The sequence below is a fragment of the Sceloporus undulatus genome, chromosome 2 (assembly GCF_019175285.1).
Source record: "Sceloporus undulatus isolate JIND9_A2432 ecotype Alabama chromosome 2, SceUnd_v1.1, whole genome shotgun sequence".
Classification (NCBI taxonomy): Eukaryota; Metazoa; Chordata; class Lepidosauria; order Squamata; family Phrynosomatidae; genus Sceloporus; species Sceloporus undulatus.
Genome location: NC_056523.1, coordinates 312,693,692 through 312,707,803, shown reverse-complemented (window position 1 = coordinate 312,707,803; position 14,112 = coordinate 312,693,692).

The following is a 14,112-nucleotide window of genomic DNA, read 5'->3' as shown; positions in this document are numbered from 1 at the left end:
ATATAGCGCTGTAGATTTGCTGTACATACAAACAATAAATAGATAAGAGTAAAACTGCCTATGGTGTACAATCTAGGAAATAATAGGATAATACATATAAAATACATAGCAATACAGGAAAGGATTCAATAAAACAGGCAACATTTAGATGTTTGTAAAGGGTGTTTGATATATTTCTTTAAAGGAAGACTCACAGCTGCCTGTTTACAGCTAACTGAGTGGCCTCAACTGTTTAGAGTAGATCAATTGAAATCAATGGGATCTAGTCATGACTAATCTAAGATTTAATGATTTCAACTGGCCTCTTCAAGGTAGGATGACTATGTAGAACCATCCTAGTGAGACAGGATGATGAAGTAATCTTATAGGGAGAAATCTTGCTTTAGAGTAGCCCTGGGACCCCATGATCCACCTTAGGCTTTCTTTGGTGACCCCAACCCCTTCCAACTCCCCGAATTACCCTTTTTTTGAAATAAAAAATAGGGAACAGTAAAATGTCTCTCCTGGAACCACAATTCACCTTTTCAATAAGTTGCAGGCCCAGTTACATATTTTAACATTTAAAAAAAAATCAAAATAAGAAGTGCATATCTGGCCAGCTCTTGACAGCTAAGAAGATGTTTTTTTCTGGTATTTTGGTAGTGTGACCCCTTCAATGCAGAAGCAGAAATTTCTCCCCTGAATCTGTTGAAGTTGCCTCCTCTTGTTGTCTTGGGGCTATAATAAAGTTATCCCAATTATGTCTCACAATTGGATATTTCCAAACCTTAGGGCTACTTTTAGAAAGGGTTCAAAGAACTAAGTCTGGATTGCATCGCTTTTGCACTTCTGTTGAAGCTGGGAGAGAATCTCATAGAATCACAGAGTTGGAAAAGATCCCAAGGGCCATCCAGTCCAACCCCCTGAGATGCAGGAATGCATAATCAAAACACCCTTGATAGATGGCCATCCAACCTCTAAAAATCCTCCAAAGGAGACAGTGCCAGATTCGGAGACAGCATATTCCATTGCTGAACAGTTCTTATCATCAGGAAGTTATTCCCAGTGTTTTGCTGAAATCGATTTTCTCTTTGAAAGTAAAAATACTCAAGGACCTGGATGAGGTGTTTCAGGCTCTGTGGGTTGTTTGGGGCCATATACTCAGTAGTTAAAAACATGTCTAGAAAAAGCAAGCCTAGTCCAACCCAAGATGTCAAGGTGTTCTGCACCACAGGAGAGGTAATTGTCCAAGCCAGTTCAGCCCTGGATTGCCAGCTCAGGAACTTCCCAGGCCTGAGAATTTGGGGCCAAAACCTGAGAAATTTCTAGTGATGCAACAGGGAGTAAGCCCTGGTGATGTCATTATACACTGAGCATAAAGCATAGATGCTTTTTGCTAACAATGGTGCCTTCAACGCGTGCCTCAGGCCAAGAGAGGAAATTGTACTGTTGTTTCAGCCATTTAGAGAAGGGTGAAGAAGATGGAAATAAATAGGAAAGCCACAAAGCAGCAATCATATAGTTCTATATCCAGAGATTCCTGAGACAGCTAATCCTAGGGTGGCTCAGTACTTTCCTGACTCTTGCTGAGTCTTGAATAACAAAATGAAATTCAACACGAGGAAATGTAAGGTAATGCACTTAGGGCGGAAAAATGAAATGCACAGATATAGGATGGGTGACACCTGGCTGAATGAAACTACATGTTAAAGGGATCTGGGAGTCCAGGTAGGCCACAAGTTGAACATGAGTCAACAGTGCGATGCGGCAGCTAACAAGGCCAATGCGATTTTAGGCTGCATCAATAGAAGTATAGTGTCTAGATCAAGGGAATTAATAGTGCCACTCTATTCTGCTCTGGTCAGGCCCCACCTGGAATATCGTGTCCAGTTCTGGATGCCACAATTTAAAAAGGATGTGGAGAAACATTGGAGCGTGTCCAAAGGAGGGTGACCAAAATGGTGAAGGGTCTGGAATCCATGTCCTATGAGGAACGACTTAGGGAGCTGGGGATGTTCAGCCTGGAGAAGAGAAGGTTAAGAGGTGATATGATAGCCCTGTTTAAATACTTGAAGGGATGTCATATTTAGGAGGGAGGAAGCTTGTTTTCTGCTGCTCCAGAGAACAGGACCTGGAACAATGGATGCAAGCTCCAGGAAAAGAGATTCCATCTCAACATTAGGAGGAACTTCCTGACAGTAAGGGCTGTTCGACAGTGGAACAAACTCCCTCGGAGTGTAGTAGAGTCTCCTTCCTTAGAGGTCTTCAAACAGAGGCTGGATGGCCATCTGTCGGGGATGCTTTGATTTGGATTTCCTGCATGGCAGGAGGTTGGACTGGATGGCCCTTGTGGTCTCTTCCAACACTATGATTCTATGATCGATGCTCACTGCAATGCTCCCCTCTTTAAGAGGTGAGGAAGAAACCAGGCTGACTTTCTGAAGAGCCAACCGCAATTGCTCCAAACCCTCTTGCAGCATTGGAGGCCAGCAATTCTCTTTCCATCTGTCTGCTTGCCTGCCTGCCTGTCATCTATCAATTCACTGGTTTCACAAACATTATTTTCAAGGCATTCCTTTTACTCTGTGAGACTTCCACTTCAAAATGATAACCAAGAAAGATATGTCAGGCCATGAGATCTAGAAATTTTATAATGCTCCCAGAGTACTTGCTTTCAAGAACACCACTCCTGCTCAAACAATGTATGAAGAAACAGGTGAAACAGGAAATACAGTCAGCCCTCTGTTTTTGTGGGGGATCTGTTTCGGACCCACCCCCTGCGAAAATGGAGACTTGCCGATATTCAAGCCCCACAGGCGTGTGCCCCATTATGTCCCCCTCCATTTGCTACTTAGGCGCAAACTGAGAGGTAACTGTAATTTTCTCCTTCCTCCACTGCTACTGACTTTTCTCCCCTTGCCTTGCGACTATTTTCTTTTTTTCATTGCAAACCTAAGTTCACAGCTAAACTCTCATGTACTGCTATGAAATGAAGTTGTGCACCACAAAACTACTTGCAGTTACTGTAGCTGCATTGACTCTTCACCTGAGATGACATTTTTGTGAGTTACTGACAAACTTTGTCTTCAGATAGGCCACCAAATAAAACCACCTTTGGCTTGGTGAATATCTTCTCCATTTGGAACAATTATTTCATGCAAAAAAGTGGGTGCTTCTTAACACCTCCATCCCAGAGCCTGGAATTGTTAGCTGGAATTCAGGATGCATAGTGCTCAGGTTACACATTTGTGACTGATTTGTATTCATAACCCCTTGTATTTAATAGAATACACGTTGTTGTTGTTGTTGTTGTTGTGTGGCTTTAAATTGTTTCTGACTTATGACAACCCTAAGCTGAACCTATCACAGGGTTTTCTGAGGCTGAGATTGTGTGACTCACCCAAGATCACCCAGTGAGTTTCTGTGGCTTGTCTGACTGAGTCCATCCTTCTGGCATGTGGTCTTCGCCTCTTTCTGCTCCCCCCTGCCTTACCAAACATTATTGTTTTTCTAATGGTTCATGCCTTCCCATGATGTGGTCAAAGTACGATAGCCTCAGTTTCGTCATCTTGGCTTCCAGGGAGAATTCAGGCTCGATCTGTTCAAGAACCCATTTGTTTGTCTTTTTGGATGTCCATGCTATCCTCAGCACTATTCTCCAGCACCATATTTCAAATGAGTTGATTTTCTTCCTATCTGCCTTCTTCACTGCGTGTTGATGGGAAATACAATGGCTTGGATGATTCTGACTTTACTGCTCAGCTGGATATCTTTGTACTTTAGGATCTTATCCTGGTCTTTCTTAGCTACCCCTCTCATTCAGTTTGTTTCTCTTTTTTAATGCGTCGAGGGGGACACACTCCCAACAAGGAGATTGTAACTTTAGTATTCAGCAGGGATATTTCTTCTTAAGTCATATCATAGGTTGCCCCTCCTTTCAATACCAAAATTTGACAGGAGCTGCAAGTGATTTTGGAAAGGGCTAATGTAGAAAAGGATTTTTGTTGTTGTTATCTCCTTCCCTGTTTGCCAAGTTTTCTTGGGAAACCATTTCCATACTTTCTGATCAAGTTCTGTCCCATCCCACCAGATGGCGCTCTTGCCCTGTCCATGCTTGTTGGAACATACCTTTCTGAAAGAGTTTTGTGCACATTCCAATGGAAAAGCTACATTTTCAACATGGCATAATATCAACTGCAGCAGTAAAATAATAGGATAATACTAGTAATTGTATTAACAAATCAGTCCAAAGGCAGTGATACTACACACAGCTTCCATTTATTTATTGAATTCAATGAGCATGAGAAAGGAAAATCTCTAGCCCTTATCCAACATTGGCTGAAAATAATCAGCAACTGTTTAATAAAATGTTCCAGGATTTTTCCTGAAGGCTTTCCTGAGGATTTTTTCCTGAGGGTTTCAAGGTTTTTTTTCCTAGGAGGGAGATAATCTGGAGCTCTTTTGCTGTAGCACAGAATATCTATAAATGTATTAATTTAGATGAGAATGCTCTTGTGGAGAGCCTGCATTGAGTGGCCCTTTCCAACTCTATGATTTTATGTTTATCCCATCCTTCCTACCCGTATTTCAGGGTTTAATTCCAGATCACCATTCATCATCACTTTCCTGCTGGGATCTATTGTCCAAAACAGTTGCATCCCTGTATTAGTAGGGCCAGTCCTGCTTCCACTGAAATGTGTCTTTAACTTGCTTGTTTTCATGGCATTAAAACACAAACTGTACATGGCAGAGATGAAATACGTGTTTATATTTCAGCACAATGAATTGCAACATGCTCTGACCTCGATACATTTGGAGAGAGTAAGTTTTGAAAGCACCTTTCTTAAACAGACGGTGTCTTGATGACCTTGGTAGTAGAGCTTAGACTAATACCTTAAAGCTACTTTCCTCCTCCGAGTCTTTACTCTTACTTATGGTTCTTAACAGTTCATCATCTTTGTCTTGTATGTGTGCTGCGGATGTTATTTTTCTTACACAGGAAAGCAGGCACACTTCATTTCTGGAACATATCTTTCTGTCAGTGATGTAAATCCTTGATTTTTAATGAGTATCCAAAGTTAAGCTGACCAAATCAGCAGAGTATCTGATCAAAAGTATGTGCATTTCCTCTGTTACCTCATTTCAGTGTTGTTCTCTTGAGTTGGCTTGATAGAGAAGTGAATTCATGGGAAGTTCACATAGATACATTGCTAATGGCCAATGCGGATTTGGCTGATATTCCAAATGAACAGGAATCTCACTTTGGTATAACATTGTCCACCCCAGGTTTTTTTGTTCTGTGCCTTCAAGTCATTCCCAATTTATAGAAACCCTAAGGCAAACCTATCACAGGGTTTTCTTGGCAAGATTTGTTCAGAGGAGTTTGCCATTGACTTCCTCTGAGGCTGAGAGAGTGTGACTTACCCACGGTCACCCAGTAGGGTTTCCAGGGCAGAGCGTGGATTCAAACCCAGGTCTCCAGAGTCATAGCCCAATGATCAAACCACTACATCACACTTAAAATAGGGGTTTAGAAACCTGTGGCATGGCTCTCCAGAAGTTGGACTCTAGCTTTCATCATCCTTGACTGTTGGCCAGCCTGGCTGGGACCAGTGGGAGCTGGAGAACAGCAACATCTCAGGAGGTAGAGTGCCCAGTTATTCATTGCTCAGAACTGGTTTGTATAATGCTTAGTATATTCAAATTCACATGTTACAGAAAAGAAAACACATTCATTGGAAATTGTTTTAACGTGTGTATGCTGTTGAAATTGAAATTGGTGGGACTCAAATCAGAGGCACCCGGAGAAGTGAGAATTTAATTTGGTTTGCAATTCCAATGGAATCAATCTAATTTGCACATGATAGACTAACATGCAGTACAGCTATTACAATTCACTTTTAACTCCAAAATCTCAGCCAGAAATGCACTGATTAGGAAAAGTGGGTGTAAATTCTGTACAGCAGAGCACATATATTGGACAAAATGCCATACACAATAATATGCTTTGTTAGTGGAATTTGTTTATAAAAATGAATATGAATCCTCTCACATAACCTCCCTCCGTGATATTTGAAGTCTGATACAGTAATTGGACATAACTGATTTAATGACCGAATACATGTGAAACTATGAAAACAGACTACCAATATAGAGATGTGTCTGTCCTAAACCTTAGAAGTGTTACTTTTTGGACTAAAACTTCCTATATCTCCAGCCCAGAGGGATAATCTCCAGGGGGATAATGGGAGTTTTAGTTGCAAAATTGTTTGCAATGTCTAATCCATAAAATGTGTTAGCTGCAGTTAAATTATGCTGAAAAGTACATTGGAGAGCCAGTCTGATGTAGTGGTCTACTCCAAAAGACAGAGTCTGAATCTCTGCTCAGTCATGAAAACCCACTGGGTGACCTTGGACAAGTCACACTCTCTCAGCCTTAGACAAAAGCAATGGCAACCTCTGTACAAATTTGGCCAAAAAACCCTGTGATGGGGGTGACACAAGTCAGAGTCAGCATGACGACAGTTTACTAATAAATAATCCTTTCCATGGCTACAGGTGCATCTACACTGTAGAAATAATGTTGTTTGACACTGTGGTTCCATCCTATAGAATCCTGGGAGTTGTAACTTTGTGAGGCATGAGCAGAGAAGGCTGTAGACCTGGTAAAACTGCAAAGGATTCCATAGGATGCAGCACTTAAAGTGGTGTCACACTGCATTACTTCTACAGTGTTTGTGGTGTGGTTTGCTTATGACAACCCTAAGGCAAATCCATCACAGGGTTTTCTTGGAAAGTTTCTTCAGAGAGGGTTTGCCATTGCCCTCCTCTGAGGCTGAGAGACAATGACGTGCCTAAGGACACCAAGAGGGTTTCTATTTCCATGTGGGGATTCAAACCCTGGTCTCCAGAGTCATCGTCCAACCACTACATAGTCAAACCACTACATCACATTGGCTCTCTTGCAGATGCACCCTATATCACTATGTTTGGAAAAATATTTAAGCCCTTTACATTCCTATCAATTTCAGTCAGATGAAAGGTTTCAATTTTGCGTGGCATCTTGCCTTTTATTTTGCTGAATATAGCAAAATCCATGTGTCTAGTCATCTCCTCTGATTTGGTTTTCATAGAATCATAGAGTTGGAAGAGACCACAAGGGCCATCCAGTCCAACCCCCTGCCATGCAGGAAATCTCAATCAAAACATCCCCGACAGATGGCCATCCAGCCTCTGTTTAAAGACCTCCAAGGAGGGAAACTCCAATACACTCCGAGGAAGGAATGTATTCCACTGTCGAACAGCCCTTACTGTCAGGAAGTTCTTCTTAATGTTGAGGTGGAATCTCTTTTCCTGGAGCTTGCATCTATTGCTCTGTGTCCGGAACAAGCTTGCTCCCTCCTCAATGTGACATCCCTTCAAGTATTTAAACAGGGCTATCATATCACCTCTTAACCTTCTCTTCTCCAGGCTGAACATCCCCAGCTCCCTAAGTCATTCCTCATAGGGCATGGTATTTAATTAGCATGAAGCCCAGGAACAGCAGATGCATCCAAATACATTCAAGAGGGATTAGCAAGGACAAATCTACAACAAATCTTTCGCCTCTAAGCAAACAATTTGTGTGCCTTGCAGCATTTAGCCTCATTGGCACAGGTCTGTCTCTTGAAGTGACTTGATGATCTCTTGTTGACAGGAACTTGGAAGAGGCGAAGGATGGATAGAAGGAAGGAAGGAAGGAAAGGTGAAGGAGGGAGAGGAAGGAAGAAGAACAGAAACAGAAGGAAGAAGAAAGGAGAGAAGAAAGGGAAGAAATGAGGAAAGAAAAGAATTCCCCCCCCCCATTTTTTAAAGGAAAAGATTGTTTCTTTGTTGTATTTGCATTTTTCAGTCTTCCCATGTCCAGTTTTGCTGTGCTCTAGATTTGCAGATAGCAGCTTGCATTTAAAATCTTGACCCCTTTCCTTAAAAACAGTTTAAGTGAAAGAGGAAATCAGTAATTCAAGAAACGAGGCAGGGCCCATTTAAGAGCCTTAGCGAATTTAGAGTAAAGAAGTGGTTAAGGATCCAGATGATTTAATCCAGTTTTAAGAAAAGGTTTTACAGTGAGCAATTAGATGCTGGTTAAGGAATTAATCACTAATGGGTCATTAACTTTGACTGCCATTGTACAGTTAACAAGCTGAGGCAGGATTATTAGACCCGGCACCCAATTAAGGAGAAGATATTTACCAAAAAGAGAGAGAGAGAGAGAGAGAAAGAAAAAGAAAGCAACCCACAAGCCTCTACAAATAGAGTCTTAAAATGCATCAGGACTTTCTTTGCTCTATTTATCTTCCTCCTCAGCATTTGCAAATTTAACTGAATTTATTCTGGATACAAAGAAATATCATCCATCTATGAGTTGATGAGGGAGAGGATTTTAGAGCGATGAATGGACTAAATTATAAAATACTAGAGCGATGAATGGCTTAACGTCAATTGTTAACTAGTGCAGAGACCCACTGAATCAATGGGAACCTGGCAAAACAACACAGAAGTAAATCCTGTTGATTCAGTGGGTCTGCTCTAGCTGGAACTAACGACTGACTTTTGAGCCTCTTTAATCCGGTGGTTTAGAAACTTTCTATCTTCTGAGCAGTTTTCAAAGAGCTAATCATGCTAATCTGTTTCCACATAACAACAACAATAACAACAAATTCAGGGGGCTTTTTCATGGAGTAGAACCCACTTCTCTCCTGTATCCAAGAAAGTACATTTTAGTCCACAAACATGTTCATTTTCAAGCTTGTAGTTTACTGGAAAACACATCATGTCTCTCCTCTCCCATGGGTCTTGTTTTCACACATGATATTAAAAGTCATTCTAGTGCTATTTTATACCCATGCATGAATTAGAAGAAAGTTAAAAAGAAAGACAAGGGGGGGAAAGAATATATATATAGCGTTATATATATATATATATATATATATATATATATATATATATATTACCCTATTGATCAAAGATGGCTAGTTTCAGTTCATCGATCAGACTGGGGCTTTTAGACCCTTTTTTATGACTCACTGTAATTATTATCATTACATATCAAAGTCATAACCATCCATAGTTATTTCCAAATGCAGAATGTGTAAACTGAAGAGTGAAGAAATCTGACAGGAAGAAAATTAACTTGATTAAAATATAGTGCTGGAGAAGAATTCTGCAGGTACTTTGAACTGCTAAAAAGATGGATGGATGGATGGATGAATGAATGAATGGTACTTAGAATGGATCAAGCCTGGACTCTCATTAGAAGGGAAGATGACTCTACTGAAGCTATCATATTTTGGAAATCCCATGGGGTGAAAGACTCATTGGAAAATAAAATAATTCTTAGTAAAGTGCAGGGGAGTAAGAAACGAGGAAGACCACACTACAGAAGGATTGATTCAGTCCTGAGATGGCAAAACCTGAACTTGACAACTGGAACTCTTGGAAGTCTCTTATTCATCGGGTCACTTTAAGTCAAAGTCAACTTGGTGGCAAATAATGAAAATAATGAAAGAATTGGTTGTTAACCATGAGAGGAAATGGTATGTACCCGATAATAATTTGTTGTTGTTGTTGTTGAAAGATTGAAAAATAATGATGGGGATACATTACTTGAAACTCTTCTTTCATATCGTTTTTCTTCTGGAGAAAATACATATAGCTACCACCGTGAGACTCGGGAAGTCTTAGTCATATGTCTAGATTGTAGGGCTAGGTACATGTGTTTAAACTGAATATGAAATTGTGTTTGTTATCTCTGTAATGTTGGTAATATATGCAGTGTATGTAATGTAATGTAAATAATGTATGTAATGTAATTTTTGTATTGTATGAGTTTGGGTGGATATATTTGATAGTGGATGTTATGCGCTTTGTGTTGTGTGTTAATAATCAATAAAAATGTTATTTAAAAAACTAAATAATGAAAATAAATCATTTTATTAAGAAAAAAGCCCAAGAATAGATAAATAGCATTGCATGACATCTAGCATTTTCATCAAAACAAACACTTTTTAAAATTGGTTGGCATCTTTATTCAACATTTTAAAGGCAAGGCTAAAATTTGCTTTCTGTTTGCTTAATATAAGATATAGGGACATAATATTCAACATAGACAGGCAGAAAGACATACAGAGAGACATGTAGACAGATAAAACAGATAGATAGATAGATAGATAGATAGATAGATGATAGATATTTTCATAAGAGAAACTATTTTCAAATTGCATGAAATAAAAATTACTTTTTAATTTGTATGTAACATACGTTGTTCATCGGTGTACATATCTACATGAAATATTTTGCACAGATGTTCTGTAACTGAGAAGCCCTTACTGTTAGCAGGCACCAGTTCTATTGGCAAACATTGGGAGCTCAGTTTCTGAGGGAACAGTCAAAGGGTTTTCCAGTCTTGTATAGATACTTTTGGGTGGACATGCAGAGCTGCTGTGGAGAAAGGAGATCAAATATCTTCTTGTTCTACTTGATTCCACTGTTCCACTGGTTGAGGTCTACCATTTGATCCTGCTTCATGCTCTTTAGAAGGTTGATTTTAAAAGCCAGTTGATGACCTGATTGGTAAATGCACCATAAATAGAGATAGCAACTCTTCCACCAACACATTTACAAAGATGGAAGAGGTACTCCTGGAATTTTAGCACCACTTGCAAATCTCAGTACAAACAGTGCAACCCTGACAACCTACCAATGTACTTTGGACATGGTTTCTCTTCCATGAGAGGCCCAGAAGGGTTAGTCAGGATTGCCTCAGTGATGGCCACTCAAATGAGAATCAAAGCTGTGGAATTTGCTCTCCAGGAATGTGAAATGTACATGAATTTTGTGTTTAGATTCCAGTCCCATCTCCAAAATATCTCATTGTGTATGTATATGCAACTACAGGGATTCCAAAATCTAATAAAATAAAATAAAATAATAATAATCCAAAACAGTTCTGATCCCAAGCATTTCAGATAAGGGAGACTCAACCTGTAGGACAATATTTTTTACCTTGGGATAATGTGATATTTGTTACTGAGCCAGTAAATCAATTTTGTAAGCTGACTTGAAAGGAAGGAAGGAAGGAAGAAGAAAAAAGTTGGGTACCAATATTGCAGAGGGGTAAATGTGTGATCCAAAGTTTGGAGAAATGCCTTTGTGAAGACCACATGAGAGCTACAGCTTATGCTCAAGGAACTGCCTTTCTCCCTAAGACTAGGTCCTCATTTTGGAAGAGGCACATTGTTTTCCCAAGTTAGTCCTCCTCCCTGTTTTTCTGATGGTTTACAAGCCACCCAAAGCAGGGCATTGTCTCCCTGCTGTTCTGGGCTTGTCGACTTGGTTACAAGAGAAAGGAGAAAGCCAAAGGGCTTGGAAGGAGAAGGAAGAAGGAGAGTGGGCTGTTTTCAAAATACAGTGATTCCCATTATTATCTGAGAAAGAAGCTCTCCAGTTGAGAAACGGGAGTGCCATTGTTGGGCAGGCCTGTCAGGGAGGGATGTTGAGAAATTGCTAAGGTTAAAAAGCTCCCCGAAACGAAGCCAAACAAAGATGACGAGCTTGTTTCTGACAGGCCCCTTAAAGATACGCACAGATTGTGAAAATATAATTAGAGGCCTCGCTTTGTCTGTCCACAATGAGTGGAAAATGTTGAAAGAAGAGGTCCTCCACTCTTTATTGAACCATCCCGCCCAGGAGACAATGGCGGGGCTTGTGAGCCTGCGTCTTCCTCTAGTGAGAAACGTTAATTGCCACAATTTCCAGAGTGTGTAAAGCACCCTGTGCCCAAGGAAAAGAAGGCGGGGGGAGAACGCAAGGGAGGTAGTGTTTTATTTAAAAGGTTCTCAGCCCCATTAAATGTGGTAACAGAGATAATGGAAAATAAAAATCCTTGTGTCCCCTGCGCCCCCTAATTCAACACAGCTCAGACAATAGGAAAGAGCCGGGTACAGATGGGCAACTGTGGCTGATTCTCATCCTCAGAGTCAACCATGTTGGGATGGCAGACACAATTCCTTCCTTTTGTTCTAGGCAATCGTCTCTCTCATCCAAAAATGGATGGGTTGGTATTGTCAGGAGGGATTTGGTAAAAAGTGAAGTGAGAAGGATTTCTTTTAAAAAAATCAAATCAAATCAAGGGCCACTGGTGGCTGTGGTTTGAGCCACAGAAGGAGGTGGAGCCCCCCTCTCCATTCAGACAACAGACCACCTGCAAGGTATCAAACAGAGAAACCTGAACTTTTAGGGATGGCAACGCCCAAAGTTTTTTCAGCCAGTATGGTTATTTGGCATGTTGGCTTTAGGAGAGGTAGTGCAAAGAAGTTACCTTTCCAAGCTGTGAGAAGACTCTTTAGACAAGTTTCTCAAGGGGACAACTTAGTCTTCAATCCTAGACTTACCTGGAAACTCTGGGAATAAATCCTATTAGACTCAGTTGAACTCCATTTTGTGCAGACATGCGTAGGACTGCACTCTCAAAATCTTGTAGTGCTTTAAAGTGTACAGACTGAAGGATGTTGACCTTAAATTTTTGCAGACCTGGAATCCACTTTTGGTTGAAACAAAAGATGGTGGTCTACTTTAGTCTTGCAGGATCTACCCTGTTTTGAGAATACTGTGCTCTACCAAATAGAGTCAGGAGGGGAGAAATATATATATGCACACACACACACACACACACACACACACAGATGAAAGAATTCCAAGTGAAGGAATTTGTTGTGAGTTTTGGAATGTCTTTTACCTGAGAAGACAATCCAAAATGAAGACGAGATAGTGCTGGACAAAGACACAGCAGATCAGAAAGTACTCAGGCAGCTAGAGGAGAAAAGATAAATATGAATAGGGCTGTGTGTAAGGAGGCAACAGGGTTTAAATATTCTAAAGGCACCAAATCCTTTCTAATCTTGGAATCTTAGCAGGGTCAGCCCTGGTTAGTTCTTGGACTGGAAAGTGCCAATGAATAGCAGATTTTTGTGGGCTATATTTCAGAGGACAGAACTGGCAAAACTGCCTCTAAGTATTCCTTGCTTAAGAAAACCCAATTAAATTCATGGGGTTGTCATATGTTTACAGGTGACCTGAAGGCACTTGTGTGTGTGCACACATGCACTCACACATGCACACACACAAATGGAAGCTTCAGCTGGACTCAGGCTGAAAGGATGTTCAGTTCCTGATAATAATAATAATAATAATATAATAATAATAATAATAATAATAATAATAATAATAATAATAAGCTTTATTAGTATACCACTTTTCCGTGGATGATCAAAGCGGTTTCCAATATCAGATTAACAATACATAACACATCATGACTCTGCTTCTCTCCCCTCAAGATGGTGGTCGGGAGGAGGGCTCTTCTTCTTGGCAGGCAGAGGCCTGTTGTTTCTTGCCTGCTTCTCTCCCCTCAAGATGATATGCTCAGATGTGAAATTAAAATCCATAGCTGCATAACACATATGGTAGGAAGATGAAATGTTAAAAGCATGAATCAGAAACTGCAAAACAAGAAATGGAATGTAGAAATATTGCAGACGTGGTATGAATGAACTAAAGTGGATTGGAATGGGAAATGCTGGAGAATAATAATAATAATAATAATAATAATAATAATATTCCAAAGTTGGAACTCAAAGTGGCTTACAATTTAAAAGAATACAATTAAAAACAAGCAAAAGTGAACATAATATTCTACAAATATTATGGAATGCATACAGTGAAATAAATGGAGCTAAGAGCCAATCAAGCAGGAGAGAAAGAGTGGAAAAAACCTGGTATATTTATGGCACAACTGGATTGAGGAGTGGGAAAAACCATTGGGAGGCAGGCAATCCAGAAACACAACAGCCCAACATTTACAGGAACTATTGGATATGGATATAGGCCCTTGAGTGGAAACTATTTTTGCACAATGAATTAGGTTTGCTGCAACTGAAGTAAGCTGAATATGATCCCATGGTCAAAGAGAAGGGAGTTCAGGATGGATGGGAATTTCTCAAAAGAGAGATACTGAAGGCACAATTTCACACAGTTACAGTGAGGAAGAAAAATGGGAGATGTCTCAAGAAACCAGGATGGATGACTAAGGAACTTTCA